The sequence below is a fragment of the Marmota monax genome, unplaced genomic scaffold (genome assembly GCF_021218885.2).
Source record: "Marmota monax isolate L192 unplaced genomic scaffold, Marmota_monax_Labrador192_F-V1.1 WCK01_AAM20220418_F8-fsc00023, whole genome shotgun sequence".
Classification (NCBI taxonomy): Eukaryota; Metazoa; Chordata; class Mammalia; order Rodentia; family Sciuridae; genus Marmota; species Marmota monax.
The window spans coordinates 8,467,488-8,485,527 of record NW_026692907.1 but is presented as its reverse complement, the minus strand read 5'-3'; positions in this window follow the sequence as shown (position 1 = coordinate 8,485,527).

Below are 18,040 nucleotides of genomic sequence, written 5' to 3'. Positions count from 1 at the left end.
ACCAGGGGAATGCAAGAAGTGTGAAGCTGGAGAGCCTCAGGTCCATGAGCTGGGCAGACCCCTCCTCACTCCATCCTCAGCTGTATGATGACAAAGCTGTCATTAGTTAGGGGAGCTCTGAATCCCAAGTGCAGGGACCTTATGCTGTGCTGAGAGCCTGGAAATCACTCCTGTCAACTGCAGGGAGGGTGGATACAGGGAGCCAAATGAATGGAGGTGGAGGGTTTCTATCCTGCCTGATCCTTGGTTATCTTCCCCCAAAGAAATTGCAGGATGCCTGCTCTGAGAATCCCCACACAGTCCTCAGCAGTGACAAAAAGATCACCTCAAGATGAGGGCACTCTCTGGGTGTGAGCTTTCTTTGATCCCTTGCCAGAAAGTTGGAATTTATTGAAGGTGGGTTTTTTTTAGTAGGATTCTGCCAGGGAGAGATTGGCACAAGAGAAATGGAGACGGCTAATTCTCAGGGGGTCTTCTTTGGCAAAATCTGCTACTGAGGCCTCATTCTACTTGTGCTCCTAGCTGCCGACAACCAAGAGTGCCATCTGCAAACTGTGATTCATAAACACTCTGTCAGTCCGCCATCTACCCTGACATCATAAAATAACAAGAAGCCGCATTGTAATAAAGAGGGAAGCTTTGCAGCCTACCAATTAAATGCATCTAATTTATTTCTCTTACAGCTGAGGCTTTATTTATTAGTAAACAGCTGCATTTGTTACACTTTTTACTCAAAACGTGCCAACTGGCGCTTTGGATGATCCATTAATCCTAAATAATCATCTGTGGACTTCATAGATCCTGAATATATAGGTCTAAATGTATAAGAAGGTTATTAAAAAGCGAAAGTCTAACCTTGCCACTCAGCTGGAGGGTGTAGCTTTGGGCGTCTGGCTGGGTGAGTTAATGTGACATGAAGTATGTGGATACGAAAGAAGTCTGGCTGACTTTTGGAGAGATTTTGCATGTGGTTTATTTCCCTTTTCCCCCAAGAACCTGTAGAGAAATGCATATGCTAATTTTCTGTAGTTAAATATTGCTGCATTCATGTCAAAATCTAATTAGGTAGGGACTACCAAACACAGATAATAGGGTTACCTGTTTTTAATTGTGGCTGGGAAGAGGTGGAATAAGAGAGAAAACGTGTGTTCCCTCATCACCTGAACTTCTGCAGACCCTGCTAACTAGCACGTGCTCTTGGGGCTGGATTTCTACCATTTTGTTATAGCGATATGCATAAGGGCATGCATACACATGCAGATTTTATTTCCCTTGCAAAAAGCTATAGGACACAAGGATAAGTTCCACTTGATCCCAGTTTCTGTATGTTTCCTTGATACCTGGGAAAATAGATCACTGAGAATTATGATCAGAAAGAAGAATTGTATCAAGTATACACTAAAACCTTTTTCTGGACCACCTTTAACATCTTTAATACCACCTTCAATATCTGCTTGAACTTATCAAAAGCTACTGATTATAGGGATTGTTCAGGCACATTGTTTGTCTGACCCCATGGATCCACATCGAAGTAACTCATTGGAGGAAATAGTTTCCTTCTCTAGAAAGGGCTGATCATCCTTCTGAGTGTTATGCTTTGTTTTTCTTTTCTGGGAAGTAATTTTAAGTATAATCTACTCAGAGGTATAAATGACTGACTTTGGCCTACTTTAAACTCAATTAAATTAGAAGCCCTCTATAAAGTGGCATTGCATTTATGGTTGCTTAAATTATGTGTCTGTATGATGGTTGCTGGCATATTATTTGCAAACCAATATTCTATTATGGTACTTTTGAATTAATGGATATTGATTAAAATAATCAGACTTTTATTTGATCTTTTGATCTATTTTTATTTTTTATAGCCATTGACTTAGTCTGGCCATGCTATATACCTTGCATAATAATGGAGATTTTTAAATTCAGTAAACAAACAAGCCAAAAATAAAAAGAATATGGAAAGAGAAAATAGTTGAAAGGATCAAAATACAAATTATAAAGTTTTATTTTTAACATTCTCAATTTATCTTCTTTGCTAAAAAAACAAATTCACATAGAGCCTCTTTCAGCTGTATGTGTGGTGTGGTATATACACATTAACTTGCTAGATTACAGCCACAAGTCAAACATGCTATGCTGTTTGAAAAGATGACTCATAGTAGCTAAAAATGTGGAATTTTAAACAAAATGTACTGGATTAGAATTCCTATTTTATCCATTACTAGCTCTTAATAAGTTATTTAACCATTCTAAGCCTCAATTTTATAATCTTTAAGATGTGGTTAATGGGGTTGTTCTATGAGCTGAATCATATTACTGTTTAGACCAGTGTCCAGGACTTACATGCTATTAATATATGTTAAATTTTAAAATAAGCCAATATCTGTAGAAGGAATGACTAGCAGTTATAAAGGCTCCAGTGGGCTCAGTCCTTCTGAAATTTCATAGTTTTAATAGTTTTAAGTATTCAGGTGAATGCCAATTTAACAGAGCAGCAGGTTACCTTACATAAGTTTTACTTGACAAAATCTCTAATACGATATGCACGGGCCAGTTTGTACTCTCCTATTCCCAATTCCATGCTCAGCACAGTCTGTATTCAGTGACACCACAACGGTAGCTTAAAATTCATCATGGTGGGATTATTACACCATGGAAATTAGCAAATGCTACCAATCTGGGGCTCCTCCACACTCACCTGGTATAAATACTTATCAGATCATCTTCCCTATAGAGAACAAAGCCCAAACCCAGGAAATGAGCTCCTTAAGTACAAGCCAATGGACAAAATCTAGGAAGGTATCTCACTGAAGTTAGACCTTGATGTAATCCCTCCTAGCCTCATTACTCAATTTGCACAAAGAATTAACAAGCTTCATTATTTAGTTTCTTATTTGACAGCACACCAGTAGCAGTCAATTAAAAGAGGTAAGGGAGTCGGCATGGCAAAAGGGAAGCACCTGATTAGCATGAACATTCAAAGGCACAACACTTTCTGAGGTTGAGTCTACACTGGTAGACTCAAGTCCTCTCCTTGTAAACCCTTTCACAACTCCTGGGTTTACCATGAACTCCCTGAATCATCAAGGAATATAATCAATTATGTTTTTTTATCTATTGCTTCCTCTGATGACATATTTAGTCATAATCTAGAAATTAGAATATTGATGCTGAATGGAATATTGGGGACCATCAAATACAGTAGGTTTCGAATGTGTTAGGTACAGAACAAGACTTAAATGTTTTGTTTATCAACAGAAGCTGCACAGTTAAGAAGGAGAGGTTAAGGAAAGTATTGCTATTTTGTAGTCTTTCCTTTTCACAGTGAAACATATTTTTTCTATGAAGGTCTTTGGTACTTTACAGTGTACACTGAGAACCACTGATGGGAACTGCCCTCCCACCCCATGCACACACACATAGACACACACACATTGTCCAGACTGACATATGAGAAAAGGTAATTATTTAAATCAACCACAAGTAGTAAGGATCAGAGGTTAGAAAGACTGTTCAATCTGGATGAAGAACTCATGAGATAAGTTTCCTGGGGTTAATCCAGGAGTTGGAAATAATCATACCCCCACCCCCCAAAAAATGACACAAAGTATTGAATACTAGTTTAAGCTAATGATTGTTAATACTAATACCTGTCGTTGGCTTGTCATTTGCTATATGTCAAGCATTCTATAAGGCATTTAACCCTCAAGAATTCTACGCAATAATTAACATTTTAAATTCCATTTTACAGATGAGCGACCCAAGGTTTAAGAAGGTTAAGCAGTTGGGGGCTGGGGATGTGGCTCAAGCGGTAGTGCGCTCGCCTGGCATGCGTGCGGCTGGGGTTCGATCCTCAGCACCACATACAAACAAAGATGTTGTGTCCGCCGAAAACTAAAAAATAAATATTAAAAAAATTCTCTCTCTCATTAAAAAAAAAAGAAGGTTAAGCAGCTTTCCTATGGTCATTCAGTTACTAGGTGGCTGACTTCTCAGAGTGACTTTGAAGCCCATGCTCCAAAACAAAATTCTTATTTCCCAAATAAACAATATTAACAAGGTACAAAGTCCTTAAAGTGAATTGTTAAGACTGACAGATCTGGAGAGACCAGATACGACCAACATACCTGGGACATAAAGCTGGTGAGACAGGAATGAGCTAGGATATTGGGATCAAATATCCTAAAAAAAAACTGGGAAAGGGACTCATTTTTAGGGACTAGAGGAAGGAAAACACATATAAAAACCAATTGCTCTTGAATCCAGAATTACATAAATGTTTTCTGACATAAATTCTAGGAGACGTTAAGTGACTCTCCTAGGATCACACAGCCAGTTAGCTGCTCAAATCCAGTTGCTTACCAACTGCATCACAATATAGAAAAAAAGTTACCTTGAATTCACATGATAATATTAATGCATATTGGCCCCAACAAGAATTGACTTATAAGGAAGCTCAATTTTTGTGAATCACATGAAGCTAAATAATTGAGATAATCCTTTGGTTAATTTGGAATATAAATATGATTGGATATCACTAAGAAATTTTAAAATGCAGAGCAATCCATGTTTACAACCCCTTTGCTTGAATTAAATGTTTTTGTTTTTAACCTTTATTTGATTTATTTATTTTTATGTGGTGCTGAGAATCAAACTCAGGACCTTGCATGTGCCAAGTGAGTGCTCTACCGCTGAGCCACAACCCCAGCCCTGAATTAAATGTTTACATTACTTGTCTTATACCAGAGACAGAGTATCATAAAGAGAGGACAGGAGAGATACCCTCCTTGCGGTCCCAAGTAAAAGACGGAGTGGAGGTGGGACTACCCTTAATTGTTGTCTGTCATACTTTTTCTAGAAACATGGAGCCACTGGATCATAGAGCATACTGAATTCTATGCACCTCCATCCACATGTTCAGCAACACTAAAATTGCAGTTGTCCATAAACATTTTCTTTCTTTCCCAGAGCTCCACTTTAATGTTCCATGTGGTGTTTGGTGACCAGGTTACAGGTATAGATAAAGAGTGTTCATCTGCTTTTTTGGTCTAGTCTTGTCCCACGCCTCCTCTACCTTTAGGTGTGATGGGGCAGATGTGAGTGGGTTTCTTAAAACCCAGCAGATTATCTCCCCCTTCTCATCTCACCATTCAATAATAATCATTAAGTCCATGAAAACCCACAGTGCCAGCAATATTGGTCCAATAAGTAAAGTCGCACTTCCTAAACAGATGGGAATGATGTTTCTTTGCCACTGGGTGAAATTGCTTTAAAAAGTGTCAGCAACAAACATGGGTTGGAGGGGAGGGAGAAAGATAAACCAATGCTGCTGGAAGTCTGGCCACATGTAATACTGCTTAAAAATCCAATATTACATTTGCTTCATTACAGTACTTCGTCCATCAGCTCATTTGAGTCTATTAACTTAATTGTTCTTTATTAACAAATGGGTCATTCTCTCTGGCAGCAGTGCAAAGCTCAAATGCCAGTTAAATACTTTGATAAATGCAACGCCCCCTTCCATTCTGCTCCCTCTTTGAACGTGCTGGGAATGCACGCGTGCACTCACACACACACATGCTTAATCAAATGTGCTTATACAAAAGGATCACATCAAAAATTGGTTTTCAAAGTTAGCAAGCAGAGACGAAAGTGCTTGTCTTTACAAGTAAATCCCACTCTAATTGCATATCGCATTTCTTTTACAAATGTGTATCATGCCTCTGGTAAAAATGTTCTTACTCTATAAAACGAGCTAATGTTTTAGGTAGAGAGAACAATGACAATATTATCTTTCGGCAAGCTTTTTATAAGGAAGCTCCCCTTTAAAATCATATGTGCTTTTCTTCACTTACCTTCTTCAGCATTTCTTATTATTATTATTCATCTTTCATAATTATTAAAATAAAGAGAGAGATTTTTCTACTGTCTTTTTGTGTCTTGGTCTCCCTTTCTCTTCCTTCCCAGCCCCCAACATACATACCCCTTCTTCTTAGGTGACATTATCCTACTCACCAAACCTGTAACTTTAACAGAGGGTGACAGGGTGACCTTGACGACAGATGTTCTTATGGCAACAGATGGCACTGGCAAACCCGAGAAGCTGCTGTATGCCGTCTCCGTGCCACCTGTGCCTGGTCAGATTGAGCCCATCAATTATCCAGGCTGCCCCATTCCCTGCACAGCCAGTCAGATGGATTGGCCCAGAGGGTTTGCTGTGTGCATGACAATAGCCAAGGGGTTGGTGAGGAAGCAGTCAGGTGAGAGGGTCCCCTTCCTCCACTCCTCCACATTCCCCACCACATCCCCCACCTTCACTCACTCCTATGTTTAATGACTTCAGTTCATCAAAGGGATTAAACCGGTTTTATCAGCAAGAGTTCACCAAAAGGCCTTTAAAGATACCAGCCATGAGAATGGCTTACATGAAAATGAACCAATTCTACCATCATGTTCTACACAGGAGCATATTTTTATTGTCTAGAAATTTTGCCACATTAGTAAGCTATTCAAGAACAGACACATAATGTGTGATGCAGTCTTTGCTTATCACATTTTCAGTTTGATTTCTTCCACAGCCTGACCCCATCTTTGTTTTTAACCTCTTGCTTTGCTTCTCTGTGTGCAAGTTGAAGGAAATGAAGATAAGTGGAGAAAAGAAAAACTAATTATATTATTCATAACTGGGTGAAAATGCTTTAAAAAGTGTCAATTTTCTAACCTGTTAATATGTGAAAAAAGTACTTTGCTAGAGATTTTTCTAAGTCTTAAAACTATTTTTTATTTTATTTTTGGTACCAGGAATTGAACCCAGTGGCATTTAACCACTGAGCTACATCCCCAGCCTTTTTTATATTTTATTTTGAGACAGGGTCTTGTTAAGTTGACTAGTGCCTCTCTAAATTGCTGAGACTAGCCTTGAACTTGTAATCCTCCTGTTTCAGCCTCCCAAGTCACTAGGATTACAAGTGTGCACCACTCCACCTAGTTCAAATTTCTTAATAAACTTATCATAGATAGAATTACTTTCATTTGGTAGTTGAGGGTATTAAGGCTCAGACAGATTGAGTAACATGGCCAGGGTCCCACTATAAGCAAACAGGAAAGCCAAGATTTGAACACAGGCAGGTGGGCTTTGCACTACAGAATAGTGCTTCTACCAACCAGGAATATATCATGATCTGCTTGGTGAAAAATTGGTAATACTGGTAAATGTCTCCAACTCACATTTTTTAACACAGGCATCTGGCTTGCATTCTGCATTCCCAACTACTATGATAATTATAAAACTTGTTAATAGATTAGTATGTGATCTTCAGCAGGTAGGTCAACGTAAATATGATCTTTTACTATTTTCCATTAGTAGAGCAGGGTAGTTGAAGTCAGAACAGTTTGGCTTCTTTTTACCCAAAGAAAACTGGAATACTGTATGAAATCATCTGTAGACCTTAATCCAGATGGTGGTGTCATTTCTAAGAAATAGCATATGCTAGCTATTATGATACTTAAGTGTAATGGTTTTATATCTCTCCAGTGGGCAAAGAAACTGTACAACAGGTTTGAGTCTAGGAATTTTTTAATGGTACTTTAACCCTCCAAAATAGAGCATTTCCGCAAAGAAATTCAATCGATAGAAGTTGGTTTAATAATAAAGGAACATAAATTTCTGCCTTGTTTCATGCAATAATAGGACAGCATCTGGATTTACTGCTCCCTGAGTCTGCTATTTTACATAATGTTGCTGAATTGGGGACTATTACATGCTTTTTTGATTTTAGAAAAATTGCCTTAAAAGTTATTTACACTCATTTTATAACAAAGAGGGCAATATAACTAATTTTATTCTTAGTGTGATTAGCCATGAGTCATTTCCTAAGAAATGAGTTTAATTAACCAGAGAAAGAAAGTTGTAATAAATCATGAAAGTGGACTGTTTCTAAGTGGGGTTAAAAACATCTTATTTAAAACTGCCATCAAATAAATCACAAACCCTAAATTATTGTTAAGGGAAGATATTTTTCTGATTTTGAAATTTTCTGTCAATAGGGTGGAGAGAAGGGAAGAATGTGTGGCAGGAGTAGGTTAAGTTAGTTGGAATACTTTGAGGAATGAGTTGTACAGTCAGGAAACCATTATGCTAATTCAAGGTCTACTAATTAGCTGTGTGATTTCAGAAATTCACTTAATTTCCCTGTGACTTCCTTCTTTCTTTGCAAACTAAAGAGACTGAAATCATGGTTCTTAATCAGAGATTTTGGCAGCCATTAGAGATGTTCACAAATAATTTCAGGTCTCCTCCATTCCAGGCAGATGGTAGAATACACAATCCCCTATGACTGTGAAGTTATATGTGACCAATGGAAGGTGAGAAGCCATACTTCCTGGGAGAAGCTTGAATATCCAGAGAGTGCATGATTGACTATCCTCTTCACATTTTCTAACAGCCAGTCAGATGGATTGGCCCAGAGGGTTTGCTGTGTGCATGACAATAGCCAAGGGGTTGGGGAGAGGTCAGGTGAGAGGTCAAAGTAGGTCAAAGTAGGATGTAACCAAATAAAGTCTCAGTCAATGTGAATCTATGGGTGACCAAGATGTATTTTCCCTGCTAAACCATATGTTCCATATGGCATGAGCAAGAAATAAACTTAGTTGTGTTAAGTCATTGAGATTTTGATGTGTTTATTTTGTTACTGCAGCATAACCTCACCCATCCTATATAGCAGATGGGTGGATATATGTTTTATCTGGAGAGATTTTTCTGTATATAGAAGCTAATGCTTATCCAGAACTACTGAATCAGAATCTTCTGGTATGAACTACAGATTTTTATGTTCTTAAAAAGCTTCTCTACTGATCTTAATATGCACCTTGCTTAGGAACCAATAGAGATTTCATTTGTAAATGGATACATGAGTAATAAAATAGCTTTGATATAGATTTTTAAACTGCGTATGATCCTAAAGGATAAGAATAATAAAATTCTACAATCACATAAGGTATTTCAGTTCACACAGCTCTTTTGTATGTTCATCTTATTTTGTAAAGTATTAGTAAATTGTAATATGTTGCCAAGACATCTATCAATGTATTGAGAATTTGAGGCACTGACCAACTCACTGAGGGGTCCTTTTTCTGTGGAAGAAGGGTCCTTCAAAATTTGTCTGCTTAGATGATGATGATGATGATGATCTTCAGAGCAATGGAAGATCTTTGTCCAACAAAGTTCTCAGATTAGTTGCATTTTCTTTTCTGTGAATTTGACTTTCTCCTCATGTATATTTGTAGCTTCTTGGCTAGAACCATATAAGATATTTGGGGTTTTGTTGGAAAACATGTTGTTACCATTTCTGACTTCTCTAATAATTATTTGGGAGACTTTATATATATTTTTGCTCATAAGGTATATAGGAAATTGCCCTCTTGAAAAGTGAAAAACTGACAAAATATTACTAATTTGTAGTATCTTAAATACCACACCAAAAGCTCCTGAATTTAGCCTTGAGTTGAGAGCAGAATGTTGCATTTAGTTTAATCTATAAAACTAAAATATGGGGCGGGAGATGTGACTCAGGTGGTAGCACACTCGCCTGGCATGCATGAAGCACTGGGTTTGATTCTCAGCACCACGTAAAAAATAAAGATATTTTTAAAGATGGTCAAGATGGTAAATTTAAAAAAAAAAAAACTAAAATACATTGGCTGCTTCTACTTTTTACAAACCTTATATTTGTATGTGAGGATTATATTCATATACATATTGTGAGTATAAGTAACACCCTGACATTAAAAATAAATTACTGTTTTAACATTATCATTAAGGTTCAGACTCTAGCGTAAAACTCTGCTTTGAACTCTCGGATCTTTTTACTTAACTGTGAATAGGAATTCAACACCTTTCTTAACTCTCACTTTCTTCAGCTTGAAAAATAATAATAGGACTTATTTTGTTGAATTGTTGTCAGTATTAAATGACATAATCAGTAACTGTTTGGAAAGAAAGAGAGGGAATGGGCTGAGGATGTAGTTCAGTGCTACAGTGTTTGCTCAGCATGAACAAGGTCCTGGGTTTAACACCTAGAACCAAAAAAAAAAAAAAAGTAAGAAAGAAAGAAAGGAAAGGACAGAGAGAAAGGAAAATGGAAGGGAGGAACAATCTAAACACTCATTCAACTTTCTAAAGACTTTAATAGGTCATATTCATTGTGAGTTTACAAAAGCTTTTTGACCATTTTTGACCATGGTTGGATGCGGGAATACCAAAGACTCAGGGAAGATTTTGGAAGAAAATGGTGCCTGAGTTGAATCTTTAATTAAGAAAAAAGAAGTGAGAGCCAGAGAGAGTCAATTTAGGCGAGAGCAGGACATGGACTGGGAGCTGAGAAAAACATGTCATGCCAAGGGCATGGGCAGAGAAAGAGAGGTATGAACCAACATGATGTATGCAGGGAGTCTCCATACATGAGCTCATGAGGGTAAGAGAAGGAAAGTGGAGAAGCTGGCAAGAACTATATTTTGAAGAGCCTTGTTGCCACGGTATGAATTTTAAATTTTCATCTTGTTGGCAATGGAGAAATCCACCAGTTGATACCCCAGGAAGAAGCAGATGGTACCTACAAAGATGCAGTTGAGGAATATCTCATGAAGGAACTTTGTACAAAAGTATGGGAAGAATTAAAGGAAAATGAACAAGGCCCAGTAAAGCATCTTGGGGTTAGCAAGAGAGGGAGACAAGTAACCACTGTCACTTTAAAGGACTAAGGGAGGAAGGACTTACAAATACCTGGAGAGAGCTCCAGCCAATGCTGTTGATGAAGAAGGTACTTCAACAAGGGCTGTGGCCTTTTAAAGAGAAATGTAACCACGGCCCATATGTGGACTGGCAAAGGACAGCACAAGAGAAATAAATAGTCTTCAGTGACAGTACAGAAAGCTAGAGAGCAGATCTATTGGGCCAGACAGAGAATGTCCAGCACAGCAAGCAGGAAAGCAAAATGGCATGCAACCATGTTGGAAATGGATCAGGGAAGGCAGGAAGCTTTGGAAAGGAAAACCTAGGCTGACATTCATCCATACAAGTAAGGAGGAAACCTTGGCTCCGAGATGTTCTATTAGACTAGAGTGGAGAAGGAGATATTTTTCTAGTGGTTCTGGGTGACTAGTTATGGCCATCAGATAGATAGGTGCTCAAGATTCTTCCCATATTTTCAACTTGTATGATACTGTGTCAAGTGATATGAACAACTAACAAGAAATACTGGAAAAGAAAAATTAGTGGAGGATTGAGGAATTCCATTTTAAACCCATGGAGTTTGAGAGGCATGAGGAATATTGAAGTGATGATCTGCCACTGGTATTTGGATAAAGGATTCTCACATCAACAGAGACCAACCAAGGCTAAAGAAAGAGATTTGCAAGCCATAAGACTTTGTGGAGGCCAAAACTATGAAAGTGGGTGATGTCCCCAGGAAAAGCAAGTAAAGTACAGGTGGAATGTGGAGGTAGTGAGCCAAGAAGAGGATAGTTTCCCATACCTGGATTCCCCTGCCTTGCTCTTGAGGACCTAAGCATGCTCAGTTCTTGGTTCATCATTACTAGTTATCTACATTTACAGGAAGAATTGTCCGTGAAGTAATTGTATTGGCCAGGGACAAAAGAGAGTTAATTTTCTTGGTCTCTGGGTCCGTCAACATCTCCTCCTAGAGACAGAATAAATCTTTAACTTTGATTTATCGTTCTTTAAAACTGAATAAATGATTTTGTACAGGACTATGCTAGTTAAATGAGACAAATGTAAGTTAAAATATGCCTTCTTTATCAACTGCCTCTTAATGTTTATGGGGTCCTTCCACATAAGTATTCTGAGACCATTTCTCAAAAGTCCTGATCACATAGTAGGTATATGAAACCAATTGGAAATGAGGCTGTTGGATTTATTTCCCCTTCTCCTCACTTTCCTTCTCCCACACACTTTCCTCAGTTCTTCCTCACCTCCTACCTAGATGATGTCCCCATAGAAGACAAGAAGGCCATTATGGCAGCAGCAGAGCAGGAGGCTGAGTGATCCATGCACAGGTGACTTACTCTGAACCTTGCTCCAAGTGGTGGAAAACAAGCAACCCTCATGGACATAATCAAAGGTAGGTAGATAGGTAGACAGGCAGACAGGTATTGATGTATGTTCACCTATGTGTTTCATGGTTGTGTGTACACACATACAAGATCATATGAGATCATGCACCTGCACATATGTTAGTATGGGGTGCACATATTTATATATGTCCATATGAATATGAGTATGGAAATATGTGCAAATGTATGCCAGGATGTTGTGTGTGCAAAGGTGTCAGTAACATACATGCAAACTTGTGCTTTTGCTTATGAGGATAGGAGAAGGAGAAAAGCATGCCTATCCTGTGATAACAAGAACACAGCAAAGGGTTAAAGCAATCACTTTGCAAACCGTTTTCCAAAAAAGCTGCACCCTAAATTAATTTTGGCTGGTAATCTCTATCGGGTTAAATAACTCCTCATTATTCTGTAACACAGCTGAGGCATCTCCAAATGTTTATCTTGTTTTGTAACCGGTACCTTCTGGTATATTCTAGTGCCAGCACTCCCAGCTCCTGCTATATTTCATTCTCACTATTTTTGGACTGGAGCTGCTGGTTCCAGGTGATTTAATAAATTGCTTTTTTTTTTTTTGGAGGGGGGGGGTGTTCCTTTTAACTTACCCATCTGCTCAACACATGCGTAACTTGCAATCTGTCGGCAGTTTGCAGAAAGACAAACTGTCAGAGCTGCATGCATTTGACAACTTTGTTCCCAATTAGATTAGTGGTAATTTTAACAGATTTCAGGGCAATGGAGAAAGGGATGGCATGTTATTAAAGCATCAATTCTGACAGACCCAAGCACATATGATTTCAATGTAAATTATTTTAAATGCTTTAATTAAAACTAGAGAAAGATTTACCCTTTTAAGTGGTAAGTGATAGCAAGACAAATTTAAAAGGAAAGAGAGGAACCGAGTTTTCTAAATGGTTTATGTTGGGCAAGGCAGTCCAGCAGTCAAGATGACTGTAATCTATGGCAGTAATGTGGAGGCCGAGTTAATTATTCATTGCTTCCTCTCTGTAGCAGATGTGATTCAATACACGAGGTACAGTATTCAGAGCCTGGAACACTCTCTGTGAAAATCTCAGCTCAGGCTTCTTTTGGAGCCATCAGGAAATTGCCAGAATCTGTTTAACACGTTAAATATATTCATAAGAAAAAAATCTTTTTTATTTTTTTTGGCTCTTTGTTTTTCCTATGTTTCAATGCAGCTGCTTCTCTCTTCCACTAAGCCCAGCAACCACAGGCTCCGTATTCCCACCCTATCTCCAGTCTCAAACCTTCAGCACATGCACAGATGTATACAAGTGACTAGATGAATCAAAGCAGAGGATTCTGTGCCTTCGGTCACTTTACAGACACACAGCTCCCCAGAAAATGCCCCATCTATAATTTAAATATATTGCAATAGTCACAATTCATGAGTGCAGAGTGTCATTGATAGAATGTCTGGCGTTTTGGGAGGGAGCATTCTAGAACCAAGGACATATATAGGTGGAGAAATTTCCTTGACGAATTTGACAATGTGCTTGATTTATTCAGCCATAAATCTAACCATTGGTTTAATGCTTTCCATTTGTTCTTAGACAACACTGGGCATTTTATTATTGAAATTACCAATACATTAATTAAGGTTTAATATTCCCTGAATGTAATTGCATGAAATTCTTTTACAAGCGCTTTTCTTAGTCGCTTGGGAAGGGTTCACTCTTTTATATATGGGCCTATGGAGTTGAGAGCTGTCTTCTCTTTTAGAATTATTGAAATAGCTTGACAAAGAAGGTTATTACTAGCCCACAGGCAGGTTTCTTTAATTTTTCAAATTGTTTTTAAGCAGGTTATTGCATTGTGTCATTAAGAGCATATTTTAGATTGATCGCGACTACACTTGAATTGGATTACAACCAAGCTGAGTCAGTTAGGATTGGAAATGTGAGGCAAACTGAATTTTATCTTATTTCTCTGTTAACATTACATGTAAATGCATGCATTCATGTTTTTCAGGAGAGGATATTAATAACTGTTTCTCTGAAGAATGAATGCACAATAGAAATGGAGGACTACTTGACCCATGTATGGTGAGTCAGTCAGAAATGGTACCTTGGGAATGATGTAAGATGCTAGAAAGCCGAGTCAAGTTCAACAAACTGCAAACTTGCCTCCCTTTATTCCAGAGGACATCCTCAGAAGCCCTTTCTCTAAATGTTAGACACTCTATTGCACAGGTGAGGAATCTTCTTTGTGTTTTGGTTTCCGTTTTCCTTTTTGTATTGAAAGAAGGAATCTCCAGTCTCTGATAGGAATTTATCACTATCCCCTTTGAGGGAAATGACTCCAGCAAGCTCTTTTATCATCCTGTACCTTAAGTTTTTCACATGTGAGTAGAATAACGAATAGCCGCATTTCACCATCTTCTGAGAATTAAATAAGATAATGCATTTCAAGTGTCACCCATATAGTTGGTGTACCATAAATATAAATTTTCTCCATCTGTACACTTTCATTTTACTGATGCTTTTACACAATTCTGTGTTTTTTGTGTTTGTTTTTCCTTTGGGGTAAGGAAATGCCAAAAGAAGTAGAAAACTTTGATAGGAAATGGAACTCATCTTTTACCTCTCTAAAATAGAAATCCCAGCCTGGTTGTTGCATATTCTCAGGCCATATTTACACCAGTAAGTTGAGGCCAATTTGAAACAAAAATCCCAATCCACCTGATTTTTTCTCCCTTTATATTACTAAGCAACTTGGGTTCTATTTTAAGAAAACAACAACAACATATTTTAAATTTCTGTATCATTTAATCTATTTTGAACTTTCATCCTGTCTCAATTTTAGTCATTGCTGGGGTTCTCTCCCTCACAAGGTGGCACCCAGAGACTAACACTATCTGGAATATTCAAGACAAGCATCCCCATGTTCAACCCACATATTTACCTTGAAACACTTACTGCCCAAGACCACGTACAGCCACAGAGCTCTGCTGCACTCATTTCACCGTTCATCATGGGGACTATTGTTTGAAAGTGGGTGTCAAGTTGTCCAATCTTATTTCCCTATGGAGATCTCTGCCACTTCTCTGCAGAGTTGTGAAGGAGTAAGGCAGTGACCTGGATCCCTGCTACCTGGAGAGCCCCAAATTAAACTCTCCCTCATACAACAGCTTTGGCCCCTGGCTCTCCAGAGCTCCTCCTCAATCTGCACCTAATAAGTCAGAATGTCAGTCTTTTGTTAAAAATAATAGTAGTCAAATTTGGGGAATCAAAATCCTACTGGATGAGGTTGGAGACTAGTGACAGACACTCAACTAAGTCTTCTACAGAAGACAGAACAAAAGAAAAATCTAAAATTTAGTAACTATCCAGTCCCATGTAGATGGCAGCAAGAATTTGGGAGAAATTCTTTATATGTATTATAAACATGAATTTTTAAAATTTTTAAATGTTACAAAATGGAATATGATACAACACTCCCATGAATTTTCCTAAATTGAAGAATAAAGATATTGAATACTAAAACTTCTCAGTAGCATATAAATTCAATTAAATACAGCATTTATATACATATTTATGAATCTTCATTTGTTTTAACTTACTAGCATTTATATCCACATTCCAGCCACCAAACTAGACATTAGACATAAAACAAAGGAAATATGCATAAGTATGCACACACATGTGAAGTGAAAGAGAAAGATTAGTAAAAGAGATAAACAAAGAATAACTTAAATACTATAGCAGTATATTTAAGGTACAATATGGACCACCGACTATGAAGTAATTAATCAATGTAGATTAACAGAAATCTTTTTTGTAAGTAGACAGAGAAGATGTGTCCTAAAGAGGTAGGGATTTCCTGAGTAGACAAAGGGGGCATGGAGGTTTGAGATGTTAGAGTATATGTCCCCAAAAGAAGAAAATGTTTAAGTAAAGATGAGACACCACAATTGCATATCTAGAAGAACTTAAATAGCTGGGATAAGGTGAGATGGAGGGAGCGAAACTGCATCAGCCAATGGAGAACCTGTGAGAGCAATGGAGGAGTCTGAGAATGTATACCACAGTGGATGGATTAGGAAGCCTTCAGACTGTGCATAATGAGATAACTAACTAAATGTGGCTTAAACAATATGGGTTTATTATCTCATAATAAAAGTTAAGGGGGGCAGGCAATTTGGAGTTGGTTAATTCAGTGAGTCAACAGTGTACATGGGTCTGTTTCTCTGTGATTCTCTTAGATCTCATTACAGAGCACCAGACTCTGCTCATATTAAAGCCACTCTGTCAATATGGCACCAGGAAAAGACAAGAAGTGACGCTTTCTTTTAGCACATTTCTTTTCACTGTGGAGGAGAACTTTGACAATAGACTCCCAACAGACTCCCTCATGTGTATTGTGAATGGAATTGTTTTCTATTTCTTCTGTCAGCAAATAGTCTCAGAAGTATGGTGAAGTATCAGCATAATGGCCCAAGGAGGGACCACAATCCTTGAGTGTACTGCTGCCCAAAACCTAGTTAAAAATCAGAGATTGAATGCCAAAGAGGAGGAGAATCAGCTCAGTGATATTTGTAATAATGTAAAACTACTGAAATACCAAAAAAAAAAGTTAAGAAAGTATGATTTTACTCTTCCCCATTGGCCTTCTGTGTAATTTAGAATTTAAAAGCTCATCATTAATTCATTCAGTCATTCTCTCCATAGAGATTAGTCAAGTACAGGTGTTGTGATAGGAATAGTGGAGGACAGAAACGAGTCAGAGAAAGAAACCAAGCCCCTAGGTAGAAGAACCAGGAATGTAGGTTTACCGCAAAATGGGGAAGATAGGCAGGTATGAGTCTATCACTCAATAATAGAGACAAAATGTCAGAAAGGAGAAGTGGTTGTGTGCTGGTGCCTATTCATGAGAACTGATCACGCACAGCTCTTCACAGCTCTGCCTTTCCTGCCATCCTGTTGGGCCTTTGAAATAGTGCATAGTGGAAGAAAATACACCATAGAAATTGAAAAATGCTACGTGTCAGAGCTTTAAGAAATTGTTTTCCCCTCAGGGAGCCATTTGTTGAATATTTACTAGCTTTCTACTAGAAATATGGTGCTGCAGAGATGATTTTCAGTAAAGAAAGATCAATTATCTTAAACTTATCATCTCTTCAAATTAAATCAAATCACCAAATAAACAAATGAACAAAGCCAAATTTGAATTGAGTCATTAAACATGTATAAAACATTCTTTGAACTTTTCTCTTCCTCTCGTTTTGTCTCTGTGCTTCTGTATACGCCTGTTGGGCTATGCTAAACATGAAGAGAAATTGTGGAAATCTTCAGGAAAATCTTTACAAGAAAGTATATTCTCTCCAGGTTTTCTACCCAATTTGGCAAAACAGGTGTCCTGGATTTCAGAAAGCATATTGCTGTAGAGAAGTCTTCCAGCCCTCCGCTGCCTCTATATTTACTCTGTCTTCTACATGCAACTCAAATTGAGAAATCTATTCCATATGGCAAGATATCTCCTAATGCTTTTCACAAATAGCTTCCAATACTATCTGCACTCCCAAAAGCTCTGGTGTCTCAGGATCTGCATTTTTCCAAAGGCCATGGCAACCACCCCAGTCTTCAGATAAGTGCACTCTCCATCCATCTTTCTAGAGAAAACAGAGAAGGCCATTTTGTTTTGAAAACTTGTAGTAAAGTTCATAACTTGCCTTCACTCATTAGAGCTCATAACTAACAAGGTAACATAGACATGAAATCCTTCCTTAGATCAACTCGAATCTTACGATTTAGAATCCAGTCTTTCATTTGCTGCCCCACAAGGCATAGAAAACAGATGGTGACCATCCTCAGGGTAGGAGACATTTAGACAGATGGATCTCCTTTTGCTGAAATGTTTTGGGCAAATTAAATTTTATAAACTTAATTGATTT